Raw genomic sequence first — 25246 nt, forward strand, 5'->3', positions numbered from 1 at the left:
TGTAACACGGGTAAATGGCAAATATTAACCATGCTATCTATGTTCCTTGTAATTGAGACCAAGTGTGTTAAATATTTGACATAAATTTTATAGCTTTACACATACATTTTTGCATTGGCTGAGTAGCAAAAGTATAAACACCATGCAAGTGTTAAGTCTCAAGTTCCTTAATCTAATAGGTAGTTGTTACAATGATGTCATATTTGAAGTCATGGCAACTCAATATTTTAAGTTCGCTTGACATTTACTAATTAATTGATTCATTAAACTTGGAAATGAGAAAACGGTTGCTTTAATCGCTCTAGGTTCCTTATTGTTTTCACTATTAAATTGTCAGATCAATAATATCTTTTTTGATGACCGTGCATGCTCTTGGCACTGTGGTTTCGAACTAAATTAGAGCATGTAAGCAATATTAACATATCTATGGCTGTATCTGTTGGGACGGGACCTCTGAACCCCACCGTAATGAGTGTACACTCTACCTCTTTGTCCTGGCCTAGTTTCCACATTTGTCTTTTTCCTGTGCTATATTCCACGCTGCTCCGGTTCCCGATGACTAATACAACCTTGCTGAAGCAGGAGCTGCAAACAGAGACAAAGTTAGTTTTCACAAAGATAGTGAATCTGCATTTCAGTAGAATGCTGAAATCTGTTTTTTTTTTCACTCTTCCTCATGGTTCACCTCGCACCAGTAAAATTCACCTTGTCCTCATATTGATTTGAATACAGAATATGTTCACACCGAGGATGATAACTATACATTTAGGTTTTACAATTGTTCCAAATTAAAATTTGGTTTTTTTACTGTTTCTTTCTTTCTCACTGAATCATTCCTTATACCCTATACAGACATGGAAAAATGTAAGAGATCACTCTAGTTTTGTCTTTCATCAGCATTTCTACAGGTATTGTTGCAACTCCATTCAATGTCTGTTTAATTTGAACAGAAACATACATCAGGAATGACAATATGTCTGCCAACAGCAATGTGAAAGACAAAAGATGCATGAATGTTTAAAAAAATGAGGCTAACACCGTGTCTACACCGGACAAAAAGACAATAAAGGCATTAGAACCCATTATAATTTTAAGTTTTGTCCACACTGGACGTGGCGCGACAATCCCATTAGAACAAGCCGTGTGTCACGTCGCATCGCGCCGCGCCGTGTCCGGTGTAGACACAGTGTAATTCCATCATATATTCATTTTTAAACTGATCCTGATATACATAAAAACATTAGTGTATACAAATTTATTCAGATGGCGCTTTCGCATCTTATATATTGTGAGGGCAGGATGCTTCAGAATCTATAGCATTTGATTGGATAGGAATTTGACAAGAAGCTGAAGTGCAGAATGATGTCATCGGAATTCTAGATTTTGGCACACATTAGGCTAACACATTCAAGCCACAAACTTCATTTTTCATTAAATGGGGACTTACGTAAAACCTAGCAAAGGTCACTAGCAGTTCCTCTCAGTCACACAAGCATAATGTTATTCATTTAATGACTGTACTGTAAATATGAATCCTTATATTGCAACACTCTTAAAGGGTTATTGCAAATGTAAATCTACATTTTCACAAGAAGTGACCATATTTGCGATCAAAGTACCGACTGGCTGTTAGCAGTGTTTAGCACAATCTCTGAAATTCACGATCTCCACAAATAGCCAGTATATCTATCAGATGATCTATTAAACGTCTCATTGGACTTAAATACAAATCGAAACCTTCTCGTCTCGTCAAATTAAGCTTTAAAACCGCCCGGGCGATTGCATATTTCAACCTGTGACTCGCTGGCACGGATGGAGATTGTTTTTGTTATAATATGAATGGTTTTATGGATTCTTTTGAGTCTGGTCTCCAGGGCCCTGCCATGGACTGTTGTCCATTATCCATTTGTTTTGCCTCCCAGAGTAAATCCTCATCCAAACAGATTTTAAATGATATCTATGCCTCCTCCACTCCCAGCGCCTCACTGTAAGCTTTTATGCTGGAAACAGAGGGGCCTTTGGGGCGGCTGTCTTTTATTTAAGTGGCCTGTGCCACTCACAAACATAATGAAGATTTCCATTATGATTGCACAGAGGAATCACAGCCCATAATTGAGTGTCAGAAGAACAGTTACATGTTTAGTTTGAGAAGCATGAAAGGATGAGAGTACTTAAAGGGACAGTTCACCCAAAACAATATATATATTAATTCAGACATCGTTTACTCAGAACCTATATGAGTCTCTGTGGAACACAAAAGGAGATATTTTAGGTGTCAGTGGTTGTGTCCATATTGGAAGGCAAATCGGAGGTCAATGTCCATGTTGATTGGTTACCAACATTCTTCAAAATATCTTCTTTTGTGTTCTGCAGAAGAAAGATAGTTATACAGGTTTGGAATGACATGAGGATAAGCAAATGTTTTACAGTGAACTATCCCTTCAAGGTCTCATAATTTCAAAAGTCTTTTGGCTTTTAGTTAGCCCAGTGAATATTTTGAAGATAAAGTATTTTAAAATGTACTCTACAAAAACAAAAAAACATATCAACAACATCATTCTGCACTTTAGCTTCTTAACAAATTCTAGCCAGTGAGGTAAACTAAAAGGGGGAGGAGCCACTCAGTATGCCCCTCCTTAACGTCCTGTTTTATTAGAAATTGTCCACACATCAAAACAAAGCTGCACATTTCAAGGCACTTTAGTAAGTCTCCAAGCAAACCCAGACTAGAAGAATTCAGAGGAACATTTAGACGTCAAAAAAATAAACACACACATATATATATAGCTATTTATATCCAATGCAGCTATGCAGCTATATTTCCATTAGAACAAGAAGAACATTTCAAAAAAGTAAACAGCTTTAAAACCTTTTAAAAAGTAAACAGTCTGGTTTTGTTTCTGACATATATCTATTTTTATTTACAGTTTATAGGTTAATCTTGGAAAGACATGATGCTTGTTTAAAGAATAGGGTTAGTTTTTCCATGTTTTTCATTACGAATGGAGACAGACAGATCCAGTGAAGTGTTAGAGTGCATAGACTGACTGTAATCCATGTGAATCCACTAAAATAAAATTATACAGGATTATCTGAGCTGCTTCCTGCTGTTTCAGACTAATCTTTCAATCATATCACCAGACATGCATGTCTAAGATTAAAAGCCATTGTTCTGTACATGAATGCAAGGCTAAATATAATCATTAACATGTTTATTTTTATAATAAATAATAATACTTTTATCTGTCTATCTATCATCTATCTATCTATCTATCTATCTATCTATCTATCTATCTATCTATCTATCTATCTATCTATCTATCTATCTATCTATCTATCTATCTATCTATCTATCTATCTATCTATCTATCTATCTATCTATCTATCTATCTATCTATCTATCTATCTATCTAACTAACTAACTAACTATCTATAATAGGCCTGTTACAGTTTTTCTCAGTCGCTTTGGAGCATTTCTCGAATCATTCTTAAAATTAGCTAAATAATATGTGCATTTCTCAGAACAATTTGTACAAACTGCACAACATCATGGATTTCCTGCAAAAGCGTGAAACTTGTTCAAAATCCTTAGTTCATCTCTCAAAATTACATTTTTACATCAGTGAACATGTCAGTCCCATGAAAATGGCAAGTCCTTGTGTCATCGTTCGTGAAAAATGTTCAGCCATGTTGTCAATATAACGGGTGCTTTATTATTTCTTTTTTTGAGTATTATCGGATGTAAACTATGGCTTCAGTTTGTATTGACACTCATTGATAATGCACAAGACTGACTTATTTCACTTTCAATAGTACAAACTTATACGTAACTGTATGTGCGACACTGATAGCAAAAGATTGAACAGGATTCACTTTACACTTGTTCTGTTGGTCTGTCACCATCAAGCTTGAAAAAAGTAACTGTGATGAAGAAAATGCAACATTATTTTACAGCACAATGGGAAAAATTGCAAAAAAAAGATAAACATAGAGAGACCCCTCAGGCAGAACTGTATGCAGTGCTGTATGAGGATTCAAACTACATATTTTCTACTCCCCCTTTGGCTTTGGGATGTCTTACTCTTGCAACGCAGCACTAAAATGCAACGATATCCGAAATGACCACATGCTTTTGTAACTCATCTTGAAACAGAGCCCTCTCCTCATCAGAGATGAGAGATCCTTGTGGAAAATCTCTGTACAGTGTGTGTGTACTTGTGCATCTATATTTGTGAGGACTGGTTTGAGTTGTAGACCAGCGGTGTGAGGACAAGGAGAGTAAAGTGAGGACATTTTGGCCGGTCCTCACTTCCAGAGACCAAAAGGGCTGTTTGAGGAAACCAAAGGGGCTGTTTGAGGATGAAGACTTGGTTTTAGGGTTTAGGTTATAATTGGGTTTAGGTTAGGTGTAGGGTCAGGCATGTATGGTTAGGGTTAGGGTAACGGGCTAGAGATTGCATTGCGTCAATGTATGTCCTCATGAAGATAGCTGCGCAAACGTGCGTGCGTGCGTGTGTGTTGTATGAATGAAGGATCTGAGTTTCTAACAGTGAAAGCAACCTGTGAGCAAAGTAAATCTAGTCACAGTTTGGATCAATAACCCTGTAAGTGCAAGAAAACTGAATATGCCTGACAGAGTATGACAACTGGTCTAACCATTTTGCATTGAATGACTAAGACGATGAACAAATGACTATGTTTAGAGGGGTAAGACAATTGCACAGAGAACTATATGATACATTTTGAGCAACATGACAATAGCAACGTATAATGTAGGAAACAACAGACAATTGTACATAATCAATTGCATGAATGTACTAAAGCAATTGCAACTTGTTCAAAATAATAAGAAACGACTTTTCTGATGTGCACAAGTGACAAGATGATGTGAAGCTTGAACAACTAGTTTTGAGAATGTTATTTCTGATCTGAGAAATGCTCCAAAGCGACTGAGAAAAACTGTATGATGATATTCCGGTCCCGTTCCCGAAACAGGACAGGGGTGGTTGGGGCGGGGACCTGTTTGTACTGCTTTTGTGAGGCACCGGTCCGCCTCATCGCTTACGGATACCCATCGGGAGGCAGTATATCCTCTAATGCAGTGTGTGTGTGTGTGTGTGTGCGTGTGCGTGTGTGAGAGAGAGTGCGTGCGCGCGTGTGTGGTGTGTTCGGGAGCTGCGCTTCTCATCTTTTGAGCCACGTCTGTTTCTGGCTGATGAATCAGAGAGCCTCACTTTAACAAGGGCGGCGGGTTCGAGTTGGTGAAACGGAGGAGAACCGCTTTTAAGAAGTGGATCTGGACGGGTTTTGAGTGACACCCTCCCTCGCCAGAACTACTACAAAGGGAGTAAACGGAGAGAGCTGCGCTGCGTAAACCGACACCGACCATCGCAACGCTCAATCCTCCAGCCGTCAGAGACAGAAAGCATGAGGAAAAACAGAAGGAACTGAGCGCCTTTCTTTGGAAAATGTGGAATTTGTTGGTCGCGTTTTGATATGGCGTTGTAAGACGAACCGCCGAGTGCGTTTTCGTACGTTTTTGGACGTGTTTACAGCCCCTGCACCGAGTCACCAAAGGTAAGTTTGCCGCTTCCAATACAAATACAGCTGGATTATTGCAACATGCAATCATTGCAACATTCAGTGCCGTTATAAATTGATGTACCACTGAAAGGTGTCTTGTTTTTTAAACAAGTTTATTGTGAAAGCGATGGGGGAGGAAAAGATATTCGATACCTTCATTAAGTCAGTCGGAGAACATCCAACTGTTGCCTTTTACTGTTTATAGATAAAGTTTAACATGAAAGATTTTGACATAGTCGAAAGCAGTTTCTGTCTGTCGATGAATATAACTTGGCAATCGCGAGGTGTGCGGGTTTAAAAACTGCCCACGGACCACTGTTCACCGTGCCAAAGAAGACATTCAAATCTTTACGCACAAGGTTCGAGTGAGCGAACACACGTACATCACAAAACAAAAGATTGTTTAGTTTATATGATATTATACCCAACATCGGCACTTTTTTTCACAGTGCAGTAACATTTTTGTTACTGCCACGTTCACGGCACATCAAAAGCGCTCCTCGCTGAGACTACTAAAAACGGAGATGCGTATATTCTGTCAAACTCGAATGCAAAAGTAACGTCAACGAAACCAGAATGTGAACTGGCCACCAGCCGTTTTTTTTTAGCTTTGACACAAACAGAGCGCGTTTTCTCTCTGTGACTGCTCGCCTGTAATGAAGCGCGCGCTGCATACAGGAGATTACAATAATTACAGCGTGACCAGGCGCTCGTGGAGTGGACATTCGTGTTTTCATAAGCTGGACGCTCATTCAAGCGGAAAAATGGTTAACATACGGTGTTCTTAGGTGAAGTGTGCTGAATTTCTTGCACTTGTGGAACCAAAGCGTTCCCACAGAAACCTTTAAAACCGGTTTTTGAGGTTTATAAATTGGCCAAAAAATGTCTTCATTAAAATCTTAAATGCCAAAAGGTGATGTAAGGGTTAGATGCATATATATTTAATTAGCATATATTGAGAACAAAGGATGTGACTGGGAATTTAAAGCTAGCTTTACTGTGTGCCCGTGACGTCATAGAATAGAATGATGATGATGTAGCACGGCACTGCTTGTCTACTACAATATAGTGATTTAAACAGTTTCTGTAAGCGTAGAAGAGGCTGGAAGCCTAAAACAATGCTGTTTCTTTGTATTGTGACACCGTCATCATTGTTAGTGAACATCGGGGAGAGAGAGCAGAGCTGTTACTGTAAAATGGAGCTCCATTCATGTTTGTTTTCCAGCCATCACTGGACAGTGTTCTTGCATTAAATGCAACCCGGGAGAAAATAGCTTTCTGTGCGCCCACAGACTCTTCGGTCCAGATGTTCCTTAAATCCATTGAGAGTCAAATGGAGCTCCTGGAGTGAAGATCTTCTCATTGTTGTGTTACAATGGACTCACATCCTTCCTTAGTCAATAGTACCTAAAGAAACACACACATTCCCATACAGGGTTTAGTAGATTGACAGGATGAATTCAAAAGGACAGGGAAAGACAATGGCTTTGCTGGCGATTGTTATCCAAGCAACAAATGTGAAATCCGTAGTACTTTGATATCGCACATATATTATTGGGTCAGATTAAAATAGCTCTTTAAAACTGATGCTTAAAAGATTAAAAAGCTGTTTAAAAGGAGAACCAGAATGTGACCAATTTAAACTATAAAAAGACGCTACTGTAGATGTCTTTAAGATAAAGTGATCATTCATATATGTGATTATGATGTGTGTTTGACACACTCAAACAATGAATGATGTCAACAACATATAGATTGCACAGTGCCAAGAGAAAGAAGTGCCTGTGCAGAATAGCTCTCACTATCTGCCCCTGCAGGAACTCCTATCACAATAATGAATTATTGGATTACAGCACTGACATCACCAAGCACATGTTCTGGCCTTGGGTCTGGTTACGACCCAACAGCACGCCGTTTTGCACATAGGTGTTGAGCACGGTCAAGCAGTTACCACACGCTGCTTATAGTGCTAACCGACGGGACGTCTCTCTTCTGTTCCCAAGGAACGGAAATCAATAGGCAATTGCGATACTGCATCTTGTGTGCACCTTCCTCATCCTCTGGATTATTGTAAGTGCTCTCTACTCAAGCCATACGAGGGTTATTTGTCCTCTCTCTGCTGGGAGTTGATGTGATGTAGCGACGCATATTGACCCTTTCGAATGGACCCCTCATTATTTTCCATCACTATGCTGTTCCCCGTATCCGCCTATGTTTGTAATGGCGCTCCAGGTGTGGGTTCTCAGGAGAGGCGTGCAGAAGTGGAGTGAGGTCATGCGGTGAGGTCACGAGTCCCTGGTCTTGAGTGGATGCGGGCGGACGGCTCATCTGTTGAGATGGGCGAGTGAAAACAGCAGGGAGACGGGGGTGATGTTTGGATAAGGGGATGAGGAAGAGTGCGTTAAGAGCCGCACTGCAAATATGAGGGAGGTTGTGTGTGTTTGAAAGAAAGTATTTAAGCGCAGCTTGTGTGCATGTGTAGATTAGTGAGGAATTGTTCTGTTCACACAAAAGTGAACATTTTCTTATTCGAACAAGAACACAGAAAGAGAAATCTGCATGGCTTTTCTACCATCAGTGTCTATAAAAATGATCGATTCAGTGAACCGAACTCAGGCATCAGTTAACGGATCATTGATTCGAGTTCTTTTCGATGGATCTGTGTTTGAGGTTCAGAAATAGGACTGAATGGTTTTGTTCAGCTCACCGATTCAATGATCTGATCACAGCAGTTCTGGAGTAAACCGCTCACTGGAAGGCGAGATTATCCGTTGTATGGACCTCTGATGGTCTTCCCTTTTTTAGTTGGTTCATTATATACTGACGTTTCCGGTCACTTGGAACTGTCATTCTATGGAAGATATCAAAACAATATTGTTATTTAGCTAGGATTACAGAAAAAAACACAATCATACACTTAATGAGGCTAGAAGTTTTTTCGTCATTTTTAAGTGATCTATTCCTTTAGGGCAGTGGTTCTCAAACTGGGGGCCGTGGCCCCCCGGGGGACCCAAGATGGATCCAGGGGGGCCACAGATTTTGTGGCATTTTATGAAATATAGAAATTTATCATAGATTTTATGCAATCAAACATCAGAAAAATGACACCACCTACCAAAAGAATTGAGGTTCCAGCATTGTATAACTGAATGTTTTTGGTTTAATTAAAATTCTAAGTTTAAGATTATACGTCTTTATATGGGGGGCCGCAAAGCGATGCACTTAACACAAAGGGGGCCTTACAACGAAAAAGTTTGAGAACCACTGCTTTAGGGTACTATGCTTAATTTCCACCATCCCCCAGTGTGTGCCCATGCTGGAATGATGTGATGCATTGCGTGTGTGTGTTTGTCCGTGTGTGCGCAGCTGTGGACCAGAGGTGGTGGCGAAACACAACCACACGGAGCTGTGAAAGTGATACAGGCATGAGTGTTTCCGATTCACGCAAAAACAAAAGTTCCCATAGACAAAGACATTAAAAATACATAGCTCGTCACTGCATGGATGCCGTCTTAAACAGCATTTCATCCCGTCTTCTTCACCCTGGGGCTTGTTCTAGCACCCGCGATGAGACGGATCCATCTTTTACGAGCTACATATGGACGACCGCGAAGAGGGTAAAGGTGGAGAGCGTAGGCCCTCTCGTTTGCTAGCAAATGACCGGGATCGACCATCTGCTATTTTAGTGTCCCTCGCTGCAGGCCGCGCTAGTGATTTTCTTCAAGCCAAGCTTTTTTGTATATGTATGAGACTGTTCCGTGACCGCCCTTTTGGTCCTCGATTTAGGGTCAGATTATTGTTTTGCTCTATTGGAAGCCCGGCAGCCACAGGTAGAAGCTGGATTGCATTAAAAAGGCCGATCAATGATTTCCTTTTGTGAAAAGTCCTTTTGGGAACGTTGTTTACAGAAACGTTGTTTAGAAGAGCAATCCCATGTCTGTGCTTTTCTCTCCCTCCCTGCTGTTTTCTCTTTCCTTCGTTCTATCTTTTTCCATGTTTATTCTCAGTTCCTAACAGATGTTTGTCCTGATGTATCTCAGGCTCGAGTTGTTGCATCTGGCTTCGTATCTCACTTTGCCTACAATTTGGGACTCATTTTTACTCACACGCAGTTTGGACGGTGAATCTCTGTGCAGGTTTTAGCCCGGGCCGTAATGCGAACGTGGCAGTGTGTTTTAGATCCATCTGCGCAGATAAGCAGTTGGGGTGGGGGGGTGTTCTGTTTTTCCAGTTCAGCTTTATGGTTTGTATTATAAGTGCTCAGCTGCTTACTAAGGCGAGGATTTGAACAAGCGCCTAATCCGAAGTATTAAACTACGTACGTAAGTCATTCTGCACCGTACGGACGTGAATAATATGTCAGATCACGCGGCTTGTTGAAGAGAGGTATACTGATACCTTTCTAAACTGTGCGATTTCCCGATAAGATGGACAAAAAAATATATCAGACTTAGATTGAAGAAGGAACATGAGCACTATCTGAGGACCAGAAAATCAGATTTGGAGACGGTCACCTAGCAACACTCTAGCAACCATCCATGATACAAGCCTAGCAGTTTTGCATTTTATGTAAGAAAACAACCTGGTTTTGTGTTGTTTCGCCCTTAAACATAATACCTTCCCGTGTGACTCCAAGTCCGGACCATTAGCAGCAGGAAACAAGCAGAGGAACAAACATTCACACACACGCACTCGTTCTGGGAATAAGAAACAGCACATAATAAAAGTAGCAGTTTGTTGCCGAGGGGGCAGAAACAGCCAGGGAAAAGGCTCCACAGCTGGTCTCGGCCCCTTCCCTTACCCCCTTCCTCCCTCAGGAGATTTGTCTACAAAAAAAACCTCCTTGCACTTCCCTTCTCATGCCTGGACCACCCCAAGACTGCTGCCTCCTGGTGTACAGCGGCTTCTCTGCCCGTTTGTAGAGATATCAGGGGGCGGCCAATGTGCTGTAGATCCCCCAGATGGGCAGGACCCCGGTGTGATGTAACAATAGCGAGGCTGTTGGACCATTAGAGCCTGGAGAGAGAGCGAGTGCGAGCCCCTCCCCCTCCTCTGCAGGACGACCTTTAACCCTAGTTGGCTACATGCTGCACACCTCCTACTGCGTCTCTCACACACTGCAACACCAGCTCTGTCGCTCAAACAGGGAGAGAATATAGAGAGGTCCAGCAGCGCATACTGAAAATACAGAACTGAAAATCTAATGTAAACAGAGAGAGGTTTTAGGATTATGAAAAAACACTAAGGTATATTAGAATAAGAGATATTACTTTTCTGGGTCACTAATGAAATGTTGACCGTGTCAACATTCATATGTCAGATCTGTTTTAACACAATATTTTATTTTAATTAAATTGAGATGTATTTCTATCATTGGAAACAGAAGTAGAAGTAGTAGTAGTTCACTTTCTATGTAATAAAGCTGGCAGAATAGATGGCAAATACATCAAATAAAAACCCTTTCAGGAGATGGATGTGCACCTGAAGCACCTGTCATTTTATCCAAATGCTCTACTTAAAGGGACAATTCACCCAAAAATAACAATTCTGTCATCATTTACTCACCCTCGAGTTGTTCCAAATCTGTATCAATTTCTTTGTTCCGATAAACACAGAGAAAGATGTTTGGAAGAATGCTTGTAACCAAACACTTCTCGGCCACCGTTGACTCCCATAGTAGGAAAAATAACAATGGTAGTCAAAAGTGCCCCAAAACGGTTAGCTTTCCTACATTCTTTAAATATCTTCTAAGAAACGTATAAAGCATTTTTTCCTACTGTGGTACTCAATGTGGCCAAGATGTGTTTGGTTACAAGCATTCTTCCAAATATCTTTCTCTTGAAAATTGAATTGAAATTAAACCTGAGAGAGAGAGAGAGCTGGCACAAAAAGAAAGCTCGAGGAGAGGTTTTTGTCCAGAAAAGGCCACATCGTGTGTGTAAGTAAACTGTAAACGCTGGACCTGAGAAACAGAGATAACTGCAAACCAGCGGACGGCAAACACAGCATCAATCTCCTCCGCCACTCCTCCTCTTACGGTCCCTCTCTCAATCTCTTTCTCCCTCCAGTGAGTCTTATTTTCCCCCGATGCTTGTGGCAAGTGCTCCTGTGTGTTTGTAATAGACTCTTTCCACGTGCGGCCTGCTCTCTCTCTCTCTCTCTATCTCTCTCTGATTTGCTCCAGCTCTATTTCACCTCTCCAGCACACATGGAACAGTTTATCTAGAAGCTTATTTTTTGCGCCTATTAAGCAAAGTTCCTGCAGCCAGAAAAAACGTCGGAGTGAGAAAAACTCTCTTTATTATGATCGTATAGCATCGTGGCGAAATAAGCGGTGTGAGAGAGAGGGAGAGAGAAAACCCCCCTGTAAGCCCCGGCTTTGCCGCGCGTGAGAAAATCAATAAAGCATCTTTTTTTGAAAAGAGGTTGACGGATAATGGAGAAAAACGTGTGGGAGAAACCAGCCAGGTCCCACGGTTACCTTTCTGTCCTCTCTTTGTTTTCTCTTCATATTGTAAGTCAAACGCGCAACAAAACAAAACTGTATTGCAGCCAATTGCTTGCATTGTATTTGCTACACTGATTTATAAAAGGAGCGATCTAGTTTTGTCGCAACGCAATACAATGGGAACGATCAACACACTCTCGCAACTCAACTATTTTCGCAATAATAGTAGCAATGTCATTTCTTTGATTAAAATGTAAGCTTTTGTTACATTGTAGACAGAAAATGAGTGCGATCACAGCTTGAGTTTACCCCTCTCTCTCTCTTTCTCTCTCTCTGTCTCTTCTAAAGCCGTTATATGTGTGCTGATTAAATTTGCACAATCCAAGCACCTCCCCCTACCAAAGGGAGCTTTTATTTAATTAATAACACAGGCTTACCATTAAAACCCGTACTGTGGCTGTGTGTGTATAGGTGTTTGTCTGACAGACCGTATCTCGCGGCTGTTCACCGTGTGACGCTATGTGTGCGCTTGTATTGTTGGTGGGCTTCTCCTGCCAGCGTTAACAAAGCTGTATTGTGTGTGCGGGTTAAGCTGCGCTCGGGCGGTCACGGGCGATCTGTAGCGCTTTACTCCATTAGTCCATACCTGAAAGTAGAGATATCGGTTACATATTAGTGTTGGATAGCAGGCCGGAGTATGTGATTATATATCATGCATTGAAAATCCATATGGGTATCATTTGAGCGCTACTGGAATGAGAGGATTCATTTTTCAAAACATTTATCATCTATATAAAATAAAGGTTTCCTGGAGAAATGATGCTGTGAATTTAGATTCCGTGTGTGTTTGGCTTCCTCAGACGCCATCATAATCACGGATGCAGCGCAGGTGTCCTCCGTTCTCTCCGGAGGGGACCTGAAGTGCCCTCCACCGCTAGTTTTGCTTTTCATTTGTTTTGTACTTCACGGCACTGACCCCAGGCCAGCCCACCGGCATCCCCCTTGCCATCGTCTCCTTTTTCGCATCCCTCTACCTGGCTCTCCGCCATCTTTTTGTTCCCCACAAAAAATAAATTCGAAAGGGCTTGCTCGCATAACACAATCATCTCGCACCCCGCACGTATCAATTGAAAGATACCGAGTCGTGCTGGAGAATTTCACGGTCATTGATTGGCTCTGGGTCCGTAGCGGATTTTAATAGTGCGTTTTACAGCATTTACCAGCAGTTTATTAGCAGGCCATTGACCGAAAGGCGGCTCTAAATAAATTTCGAGCGAAGCGGGAGAGGGTTTGAGTGTGTCTGTGCGTGAGCCGCAGAGCAGAAAGGGGCCTCCGCTTCCTCTTTCTGAGCTCTTTACCTATTAGAGATCCATTACCAGTCTGGAGAAGTCTGGACTAGCAGCCCATAAAGGAACCGAGATAGAGTTTCAATCCTCATCTGACAGACTCCTGAAAAGAGAAAGAAGGGGAGAGAGAGGGATATACAGCCGTAGCTGTAGGTAAGATTGGTTTTAGAGGATAGTTCAGCCAGATATAAAAATTCTGCCCTCATTTACTGTTCCAAAGGCGTATGACTTTCTCTCTTCTGTCAAACGAAAACGGAGAATTTTGGCAGGATGTTGACGTTGCGTTTCATACGATGAAAATAAATGGAGACCAGGGGCTGTCAAGCTTCATCTTAAAAGCGCCATGAAATAGTTTGCGTTCAAAGTCTTCTGAAGTTATATGATAACTCTGTGGGAGGAACTGAAATCTGTTTCTTTACACCACAGCTCTCCAATTTCACTCATGTCATTTAAACTCATTTCAAGTTTTTCAGTGACTTAAATTTCAGTCTGTTGCTCACACAAAGGTACCACATGGCTTAGAAGTCTTGGTACATTTATGGTGAATGTGAAGTACTTTTTGTTATTTTGTAAGCTGAACACCCTGTTGAAAAAACCAGCATATGCTGGGTTAGGTATGTTTTGATGCTGGTTTGGCCATCTTAATCCAGTTTAGGACCAGTTTAAACCAGCACAAACCAGCATGCTGGTTTTTTCAACAGGGCAGACCCAGATCACCATTCACTTTCATTGCAAAGAGAATAAAGTCAACTTTGCACTGAACTTTCTTTTCATGCATTGTAAATGAAAGAAGGTCATGCGGGTTTGGAAAGGCACAAGGCTGAGAACAATATGACAGAATTTTCTTCTTTGGATTAATTATTTCTTTGACTGTCGGTGAGATAACTTTGAATAGTTTGACTACATCCACCCTTGCTGGAAATACCATGCACTGTCATGACGGTGAAATGTGCAGTTGGCTTGGCAGTAGAGTAAGAGAGCAGCGCGTGTTTCTCTCTCTCTCTGTTAGCTTTTGACAGATGTGCCGCTAATCCATCCAAGCCTCCAACCACCACGTGGCCCTGTGTAACCTCTCTCTCTTTCTTTCTCTCTCCTTGTCGTTCTGTTCTTTATGCTGTGATTTTGTCAGATCGGCCCTGCTGAGTTATTACAGGGGCAACGTTCTTCTACACAAACTTCTACACAATGACACGTAAGCTCTGCTCCACATCTAGTGAGCTACCTCCGTAGGCTGCATTTTAAGGCATCATAGGGCTTCCGACGTGACGGGTGTTTTCGAAAGGTTGACAGCCGCTTAAAGGAACAGTTTACGCAAAAAAATCTGTCATCATTTATTCACCGTGTTCTTGACGTTCTTTTCTTGATATTAGGGAGCGACAGCCTAGATTTCCATTTACTTCATTGTATGGTAGAAAGAGCAACATCAGCAATAGTCGGAATTTCTCCTCTTGTGCCTAATGGAGAAAGTAAGACAGGACAGACAAGACAGGATTGAAATGTCATTAGGGTGAATAAATGACGGCATGCTTGGATGAGGTAGCACTTTATGCTGACATTTTTGCCAAATTGTAGGTCAACACTGCTTGTATCCTTTATAGCGAAGGCAATCCTATAATGGCTAAAAATGGAGACTTTAAAAGGCAAATAAACTAGGAGGAGAGTTGATTATGAATATAATTGATCCAAAACTGAACACATAATAATAAAATGCTATTTTATGCACAATTATATATGTACTTTACATACTTCATTCCTGTGCCATCAGTGGTACCAAAACATCTGCCGGCTCCATACAGCGTTCCAAGTCAGCCAAAATGTTTCATTTCATTTCGGAGGCTTCGAAAGATGGAACAGAGCTGCACACGCAGGGGACATGAGCATGAACATATTGTCCTATTAAATTTGTCTACGCACCCACCGGTCTGCCTGTCTGTATTAGTAGTGATGTTATTAATAAAGATGACCTCATCTGCGTCCTCTGAGACCTCTCTCTCTCTCTCTCTGACTCGCCCTCTGTGGATTTCATTTGCTTTTCACTTCTTTCTCTGCACTATAAACCTTCTTCCTCTTTCTCAGTGCAGTGCTTCTTTTTTCTATCTTGGCTCCTTAAGATTGCCTTCTCTCTGTCTGTCACCTCTGTGTTCTTGTTGTGTTTTCTTTTCTGTGTGTCATCCATCTGCCCTCTCTGTTTTTTCTTTTATTCTCAGAGTCTGTTTCTTCCTTTCATCTGCTTCTCGTCACTCTCTGGCTGGCACATGCTCAGCTGTACTCTCATATTCCTTATGTGCGGTTTCTCTAAGAACACAGAGATAGATCTGAAGTGTACCTCGGTGAATCTCAGCAAGCACACCGAGGTCATTTTTAAGCATGTCCGGTACAAAATTACGTTCCTGTAGCTCAATTGGTGGACCGTGGTGCTGGCAACACCAAGATCATGTTTACTAGGAAAACGCAACTTGAGAAAATATATATTTTAAATGCACTTTGGATAAAAGTGTTGGCCAAATCTGTAAATGTAAAAAAGTGCAAAAACAAAATGATCTTATGCATAAAACAATTAAGCCTGCTTTAATGCATTGTTCTCAATGATGATTCTCACTAGATTCCTTTTAAAGTTATACGAGTTTTTTAAAATAAAATTAAAACGATGAACCCACTGAGCACTACCGACTCATGGTGCTTAGATGAGTAAAAACAGAGATCTGCACCTCTTTCCTTATGTTTTAATTAGGGCTGTTAACGATTAATCGCGATTAATCGCATCCAGAATAAAAGTTTGTGTTTACATAATATATGTCTGTGTACTGTGCGTATTAATTTTGCATTTACTGTATGAAAACGTACACATACATTTAAGAAAATAATAATAAAATATAAAAATGAATAAATATCTATAAATACTTTCAATTATTGGCTTATATAAATAAATCAATCTAAATATTTCCTAAATATATGTATATACATGTATGTGTATGTTTTTGTTTTTATAAATACAAAAGTAATGTGCACAGTGACAGTACACAGACATATACTATGTAAACACAAACTTTTATTCTGGATGCGATTAATCGTGATTAATCATTTGACAGCCCTAGTTCAACAACAGTTCATCTGTTTTCTTAAAAATATCAGCATAAATATAAAACAGTAGAATACACAATATTCTCTATATAATATAGACTCTTTTAGACATACAGTATGTGTATGAATCATTTATCTTGCTTATTTAATTATCCCCACTGAGTATTGCCTTGTATGTTTGGGATAATCAAGTCAAATCATAATTAACCTTACGATAGCGTGTGCATCATTTATTTAAATGATAAACAACAGCTGGTTTCCTTTCATTGAATATTCACTAAATGCGCTGGCTATGCTAACAGACTGCCATCAAAGTATTTACCTGATGTTTCAACAGAAACGTTGATTCACTTTTAAAAAACCATCCACAGGCACAAATTATTGAGTCAACTATGCTTCCCTATGATGTCATGTTTTATTAAAGAGCGTGTAGGTGTGTTAAGGTACATTAGGGACTTTAGTAGTATTTCCTCATTATAACGTGTAGCGGCTCTGTTTTACCTTTGGGATGGACACGGAGGTAAACACATGAGCTCACCTCAACCTTACCTCACCTCTGTGTGTGTTTTTGTGAGCCGTCACATTTCTAACGGTCAATAAAGCCCGTTAGTGTGAGCTTATTTGAAATGGATATGTGCATTTTTCTATTATTCATAGCTCATGAATAAAACTCCTCTAAAATATTCCGGTTTCTCTAGTTTCTGAGTTATCAGTAACCTTTGGAAAGCCGACCCACGAGCTCTTCTTCCCCACCTTGGACATCTGCGGACCTTCACGGCGCTTGTGAAAATGTCTGCTGTTGAAAATTGAAATGTGGTTAGGAGGAATATTATTTATTTTACTATCGAAAACAGAAAAGCGAGAACAGATTGTTTTAAAGCAGAGCTGAACGTGTGTGAAAAGCAAGGCCAGCTGATTTTTTTAAACAATTGAAAAGAAACCAAATTACTTGATGTTGTTTTTTATGCACCATACAAAAATGCCATCTGTTGTTTTTCTTCAATCTCTTCAATCATTTTTTGCTCTTAAAAGCAGATCAGGAAAAAAATGCAACATAATAAAATTACAGTCATTGTGAAAAAGGTCCCCGAGGACAATGTGGGTAATTCAGGGTGGTAAAGTTTACCCATATGAAAATGTCAACTAACACAGCAACTAATTTTATTGTAATTTCTCCTGTCAAACAAACGACTTGCAACGCTTCACCCTGATCATCCAAAAAGAAACGGACAATCTGTACAAGAACACTTCATTTTGTTCCCAGAGGACATAATAATTGTTTGGTGGGGGCAGAGTCTTGAATCCAGGGCCTGTTTTTATCAGTGGGCGTCTCCAAATACGAGATTTGTTTCGGTTTTTACTTTTTATGAGGAAAATTGTCAGATAAATCTCCCACAGCCCTGGGGTTTGTTGTGAAAAGGATCGAATTGGAGCCAGAGCGTTACTTTGCAATCCTCCCACTTCTATAAACACAACACTGTATACTGTACCAGTAAAACCACCCAAAATCTCTCTACCCACTCTCATATGGCACATATGCTTTGACATACTTTATAATATATCATCTTTAGCTTATAAACACTATAATTTAAACACTTGTTTAGTTTGATTAAAACACGCACACACACTAAAAGCCTAAATTACAAACAGATGCACCAAACACTGTGCGCCGCTAAACTTATTAAACATAAACACACTTTAACTCGTGCTGGATGAACTATCTTGCATATGGGTTGTTGACAAAATATACCGCACGTGTCCTATAGCAAAAATGTAGAAAAAAAATGTTAATAATATCTGATTTTATATGATTATTATTTATATTTAAAATATAAAATAGCTTAAGAGAGATTTATCTTCATTGTTATTTTTTTTACCATAGGACACATTTACAGTTTATTTGTCAACTACCCATATATCTTAAACATAATGTACTTTTTTAAAGGTCAAGTGTATTAAATTTAGCGGCATCTAGTGGTGAGGTTGCGAATTGCACTCCACCCCTCCCTTTCGAAGCACTACGGTGGCTGACACAGAACTAAGATGTCGGAACATTTTTCATACGCTTTGTAGAGCAGTTTGTCCGTTTAGGGCTACTATAGAAACAACATGGCGAATACGCCCTTTTCACATGACGTCACGCATCTTCCGTTCTGCCGCGAAGCAGTGTATCATTACTTCTGCTAGCACTCCAGTTCATAAGGTGGCGGTAATGCACCTATAAGCTGATTTGCCAACCGCCAGTAAAACTCAAGTAGAAGAAGTTACTTCCAAGTGGCTTGCACATCTGCCACAAATACGTATAGATGATGTACAACGTCTTGCAGACAAATTTTCGCTAACGACAAGATCAAAGCTAGAGAAAGGATACAAATTCTTCGTTGAACAGTACCTGTTTGATTATGAAGGTAAGTGTTTTGTTTTCTTTTTGTGTTGTGTTAGCGAAGGTGCTAGGATAAGTACTTGAATATGTGTTCTGTCAGTTTTTTTTTCTCACTGTTGTTAAATTCCAGCGCGACGGCAAAATGGAAGTTCTTCTTCTTCTTGTTTGTTGCAAGACGGATGTTATGATACACTGCTTTGCAAAAAGGCGGAAGTTAAGTGACGTCATTGTGAAAAGGGCGTATTCCACGCGAGAGGACCTGCGGTGTATGTAGATAGAAATATCTCATTCTAAGGTAATAAAAACATAACGCTTCATTATGTAAGGTCTTTATACACCTCTGAAGACATAGTTATGTATATTATATATTGCATTTCTGTCAATAGATCCTCCAAAAAATTACACATTGGACCTTTAAACTAAAAAATAACAGGAACTTTTTTAATGTTACAATTTCACATTTTCAACAGCTAGTGCATGAAGTTATCTTTATGGCAACTGAGCTGATTTAAAATGAACATCTTAGCAAATTTCTGTAGTTAAAACAAAATTTTTGGGAACCACAAATGATTGAGACCCAAAGATGCCATCAAAGAGAACATTGACAGTACTAGATTTGAACTCAATCTCCTTGAAATCCACTTTAATTCATTTTACGACGAGAAATGCCTGTTGCCTCCAAGGGCATGGCACTTTTAAAAGGTGCTGCATGAATAAAACTATCTTAGCACTGAAGATTCTCTAGACTGAATCTCAACCGGCATCTCAGAAAGAGCTTCCGCCCCCTCACTGTCTAGTCAAAGTGTGTGTGCGTGTGTGTGTGTGTGCGTGTGTGTGCGTGTGTGTGCGTGCGTGTGTGTGCGTGTGTGTGTGTGTGTGTGTGTGTGTGTGTGTGTGTGTGTGTGTGTAAGCTTATCCACGCTGGCCCTGTTGGCGGGTTGCTAATTTCTTGCCAGGCCCGGGAGCAGGTGGAGGGTATTTCATGGTTCTTTCCCCACACGTTGGCACAGTCAAAGAAATAACAAAAGCAACCCACAGCGTTTACACAGACGAGCTTATATCGGCTCAAAACACTCTCGACTGTGTGACTGCGCTAACTTAATATTCATATTTGTCACAACCACCGTTTCTTTCTTTTTCTCTTTTACTATTTAAAGAGAGAGGGTGAGGGTAAGCTTGCCAGCGAGCTAATTTAAAGCTAGGGTCGCCCATCATGACCTCATGAATAATTCTAGAGGTTCTAGAAGGTTCAAAGGTCGACGCAAGAGTGCAGCCACTCAACAAAGACGGCACGCACGCCGGCCGCCACTCCTGCCTCTCTGACCCACAATGGCGCTTTTATGTGGGACAGACTTTTATGGCCTTACGACTGACCTTGTGCAGATGGACCCAGTAAAAAATGAAGGACACAATAACTAGTGGTCAATACTGAGGCTTTTACAAGCACGCGAGGACTCACAGACGTTATTTACGTACTAAATGATTATACTCCAGAGACTCGTGCAGTCAGCGCCAGATCAAGACTTTTGCAATTAGCAAATCGTGTGCAGCCCAGTGGTTTAAAGCCTTCCAGGGGCGAGCCGTGAAGTACCACCATTGTGTTTTCCGAAAATGCACTTAATCACAGTCGGTTCCAGACCAAGGCTCTTGCACTTAGCACTGATCTAAGACCCCTGTCTCAACAAAACCCAAGCCAAAGCCGCAGCTGCACGCCTGACCTCAGATAAGGAGCTAACGCAATCAGCACTAAACCAAGACTCGTACACAACACTCAGCGCTGATCTGGAGCCGGTTTTCCAGCAAAACCCAATGCAAAACCACTGGGTTTCAGATAAGCATCAGAAGGCATATGACTCAGCAGTGTCTCTCTCCGCTCTGCGCGGCTGTGATTAGCGCTAGCGACGTCAGCTAATGAATCACCCGTATTATTCCTCTGTCACGCTCGATTTCGGGGCGTAATAAAAGGATGTTTTAATTTAACTCTGACTGCTCTCTCTGTGTTTTAGCGTAGGTGGAAAGGTGGTCAGATTGGAGTGAATTTATTCACGGCCGAGGCTTTATGCGACAGCGCTGTTTTAGAAACTCATTCACAGTGGCCTATAGTCGATTTTCTAGTAAACGAGAGATTTTAAACAGCGTGCCGGGCAACACATGTCTAATTCATGAGAGGTGAGAGTGATTGTGAGCGACATGGAAAATGCCTCTGTGCGTGCTTCTAACTTGCTTCTGGCTGTACGTCGGGGGGCAGTGGCGGTCAGCGCCTCCTCTTCAGCAGGAATTCAAAATACGTGTCCAGCGCTTCACGTGAACCTATGTGCATCATGCCAAAATACGATGATAAAAGAGATCAGTATTTTCTTTACCGTCACTATAAACTGTCTGGACAAGCATTGTTTTTGTACACATTTTTTATTTTTTTAAGTATAACTACATTCATTTGTAGTAGAATAGCGTTAAAGTTATAGTTCATTTAAAGATGAAAATTCTGTCATCGTTTACTCACCCGATCATGTCAATCCTATGACTTTCTTTCCTCCGCAAAACACATATTTGAAAGAACGCTGGTATAGACTTACATTATACGAATGCAAAACCCCCAAGACATTTCTCAAAATGTCTTCTTTTGTCTTCCACAGAAGAATACAGGTTTGAATAACATAAGGGTGAAAAAACTACAGATTTTTTTATGTGGGGAGAACTATCCCTTTAAGACAGCTATATAGACGTTTGTTTGTGTGTGTGAAAAGTTGAACAACAGCTGGACTAAAACTTAGGAGTTCAGATTTAAGCGTGCAGGTGTTTTTTGCATCCAGCTGCTTCAACCAAGACACCCCCAACCCCTCCCCACCAGATCCATTTGGGAGCATTTTGGTTTTTAGACAGGTTAGAAAGAATGGACGTTGACTTTTGGGATGACCTGACTATTTAGAAAAATCAACATTGAGGACAATAACAAACACAACACGTGCCGCTAGACATTGTGTTCGTACGTGGGTTTGTGTGCATGTGTGTACGTGTATTTATTTTCCATACAGTATGACTTTTTCTTGCTTCTAGTCGTGCGTTCGTTGCCGATGTGACCTAGATTGTTCCAAACGTATCGTAAAGCTTTTTTTAATAAGTGTGGAAGGTTCAACTTGAGGCGGAGAGAGTCTCAGTTAGGGGTTAAACACTTTAACAGACGGCCTAACACACACACAATAGCTCTCCCAGATGGGCCATGCTTCTAATTAAGGCCTAAATTGAGTTTGCAGGTCATTTGATTCAAGTAATCTGATACGAGATATTCGCAGAAGTTAATTTTTTGCGTGTGGGTGTACAAGTCTTGCCATTTGCCTCGTGATTTGGCATGTATTACTATATCTTATAATCGATCATAAGGTTAAAGGTTTACTAACTGTTCAGAAACTTAATCTCTTTAAACTTCCCCTCCTGTCTTATTCAATACCCATCTGACTCTCTCTCTCTCATGCATCTCATCTTTCATGCGCTATATTCTCGTCATGATATGGATTCATGCATGTATTATACGCGCCTTTGACGTGGTATGACAGCTTTTCATGAGAGCGTATCTCTAACTACACACTCTCTCTCTCTCTCTCTCTCTCCCTTTCATGTGGATTTGCTTCCATCTCAGAGAGAAAGAGAGAGAGATCACACTCTAGAGAGGGACATTACCCTGATTGAAAGCGCCCACCCCTTACCCCCGGGCGTGCCGTGACCTTCAGTCACTTGTCCGTGTGTGTATCTTACACCCCCACATGCACGTCGGTGAAAAAAGGTCCTCTGGTACTTTTAGTGAAAAGCAGAAGATTGAGAGAGGAGTCTGGGGAAGGAATGGTTTTGCAGTCGGTACGCAGGAGAATAGAGGAGGGGATCAGGACAGAGTCAATATATTTAACATGAAACTGAAATTCAGCCATGCAAAACATTGCCTGACATTCAAAATTCATAAACTTTTCCACATTCACACGCATATTAATTTTTAGCTCTGTTCTGAAATCTTGTGGGCTACCTACCTTTTCAAGGCAGTGCTGTTTGAATCCTCTGTGGCCATCCCAGAATGCCTTGCAACAAGATTGATAAAAAGAGAGTGAGAGAAAATACGAGAAATATTGCTAGCACTTTACAATAAGGTGCTATTTGTTAACAATCAGTTAATGCGTTAGCTAACATGAACTAACAATGAACGATACTTCTACAGCATTTATTAATATTAATTTGTGTTAATTTTAGCATTTCCTAATACATTATTAAAATCAAACCTTGTCACTGTTAACATTAGTTAATGCACCATGAACTAACATAAATAACTGTATTGACATGAACTAACATTGACAAAGATTAATAAATGCTGAAAAACTACATTGTTCATTGTTAGCTAATGTTAGTTATTACACGGCTCGTCGGAATGCTTGATTCTGATTGGCCAGTCGCAACATTTGCAGGTTCATTATTTCCAGATAACATCCGCTCAAAACTAATAACACCCTGTAACCCGGACGCTGCAAATCATTTTGAAAGGGGCAGTTTAATATTACACAAAAATGAATTATAAATATGTCTTTTAATAACATATATGACATTATATTTACAAGTGATTAAACCAAATTGCCTGTTTGTGACATTTGAACGTAGTTTCTTACCTTAAAACCGAAACCTAAAAACACTGTCTGGGCTTATTTCTGTAACAACCGGCTGCCTGTACATTATCCCTTACCTAATGCATTTACTAATGTTAACTAATAGCACTTTATTGTAAAGTGTTACCAAAATATTAAATGAGACAATTACAGGTATTGAGAAGCTAGTCAAAGAGAAAAAGTGATTTATTTCAGAGATAGCTTTCTCTCCCCTGACCAGAACACAACAATGAAGCAAATAGGTCTGCGGGGTGAGAAAGATGGAGGTGGAGTGAAGGAGAGATAGTGGGATGATTTGGGTAATATTGGGGTAGTGGGGCGTGCGAGGGAAATCAGACGCGAGGCAATTGTCGCGATAGAATAAGCATTCGCTTAAATTGAAGACCTCAGACTTTGCAAATTGCCTTAGATAACAGTGTCACGAAAACAAGGCGAGTCATTTGTGTTTCTGCCTCCTTGTGAGTTCGCACACAAAAGAAAGAGTAAAAATAACAATCCCCTCTCTCTCTCTTTCTTTCTGCTTATCTCGCTTTATCTCAGAGGCTCTCATTTGGCTGCAGGAAGTGAATGGATAGGCATGTCTGGCCATTGGTTGCTGATCGTAAATAGCTTTACGCCGTCTCACATGCTGGGAAGGAGAAGAAAGACGATAAAAGGGGGGAGGAAAGAAGAAAGGAAATAGAAAGATAAAGAGGGAACTCTAACGTGGGCTGGGGAGAGACAGAGTAGGACGAGAAGACAAGAAACTAAAACTACAGAAGAACAGAAGTCATAGAGGGAGCCGATTACTGCGTCCGCATATCAATGACACCAAAGACATGCATTTGAACCATGCCAACCCTGCAGACGCTCGGAGACGAACTCAAAATAGATGCATTTCGAAACAGATGCCGCTCAGCGAAATACAAGGAAAACAAAACCAGCAGGGGAAAAAAACGAATAAATAAATTTGTCCCAACATGAAATGCGACTACAGATACTCGCGAATCAGCATAAATGCATGCCAGCGTTCCCAGAGACGAACACGCTGGATGTTGATTAAACCCGATCCGGCTTCCTTCCGTCATTGAGATCCTTCCTGTTTACATTAGCCGAACCAACACCAGATCTTCCATTGATCTCTCTTATCGTCTACTAAAATGCTCTCTTCCTCTCTCTCTTTACATATTGAACAGTGTGTCAAGTAGAGCGAAGGTGTCAGTTTCACATCGTACGGCATCTCTAGACAATTACTGAACGGCGCGGCATGACTCCCTATTAACTCCGCTAACAGGAAACACTAAAGGGCCGCTGAGGTGGATTGTGGGCCTTCTGCCTTCTCGCTCTACCTTCACTTATTCTAACCAAATGAGATGGATGTCAATGAATGGAGGATACAAATAGCCTCTCCACCTCTGGCCTCAGGACCTCTGGCTGACAGGAACAGCAGGGCAGAGAAAGAGAGAGACGGGGGAAAAGTATGGGCTACAGGACAATTAACCCCCCGAGGGAGCACAGCGGGCACGCCGCACTTCCAGCCTATTAGCATATAAAAGTGCTGAACCTGAGTAAGACACAGCTACAGGAGGGGGTTACTCACATTATTCACATCAGTATTTTTTATTTGCATTAAATAGTCTGTCTGTCTATGTATGATCATTCTTTCCTGCATACTAACACAGTGAAATATGCTATTTCACAGACTATGCTTAACTTTTGCTTCTCTATCGCCATCTCTGTTTGAAACATAAAACTGCAGTTTACGTATCTTCAAGTGGATTTA

At 40.7% G+C, this 25246-nt stretch overlaps 1 protein-coding gene and 1 long non-coding RNA gene across 3 annotated transcripts in view; one reads left to right on the forward strand and one right to left on the reverse strand.

The window, feature by feature from the left end:
• Positions 1-4858: 4858 nt before the first annotated feature.
• The window catches only part of sema4c (sema domain, immunoglobulin domain (Ig), transmembrane domain (TM) and short cytoplasmic domain, (semaphorin) 4C), a 51464-nt gene continuing 31076 nt past the window's right edge, over positions 4859-25246 (forward strand). For both annotated transcript variants that reach the window (XR_008965136.1, XM_057363248.1), the window contains exon 1: positions 4859-5577. The gene's annotated coding sequence lies outside the window, so the exon portion shown is untranslated. The remainder of the gene's footprint in view (positions 5578-25246) is intronic.
• LOC130571932 (uncharacterized) lies at positions 5617-15273 on the reverse strand. The gene is made up of 5 exons (XR_008965140.1): positions 15124-15273; positions 14717-14831; positions 13390-13480; positions 8291-8434; positions 5617-6990 (listed from the first exon to the last, which is right to left on the reverse strand). It is a non-coding gene; the product is annotated as an uncharacterized LOC130571932 (long non-coding RNA).

Source organism: Triplophysa rosa, linkage group LG2 (assembly GCF_024868665.1).
Source record: "Triplophysa rosa linkage group LG2, Trosa_1v2, whole genome shotgun sequence".
Taxonomy (NCBI): Eukaryota; Metazoa; Chordata; class Actinopteri; order Cypriniformes; family Nemacheilidae; genus Triplophysa; species Triplophysa rosa.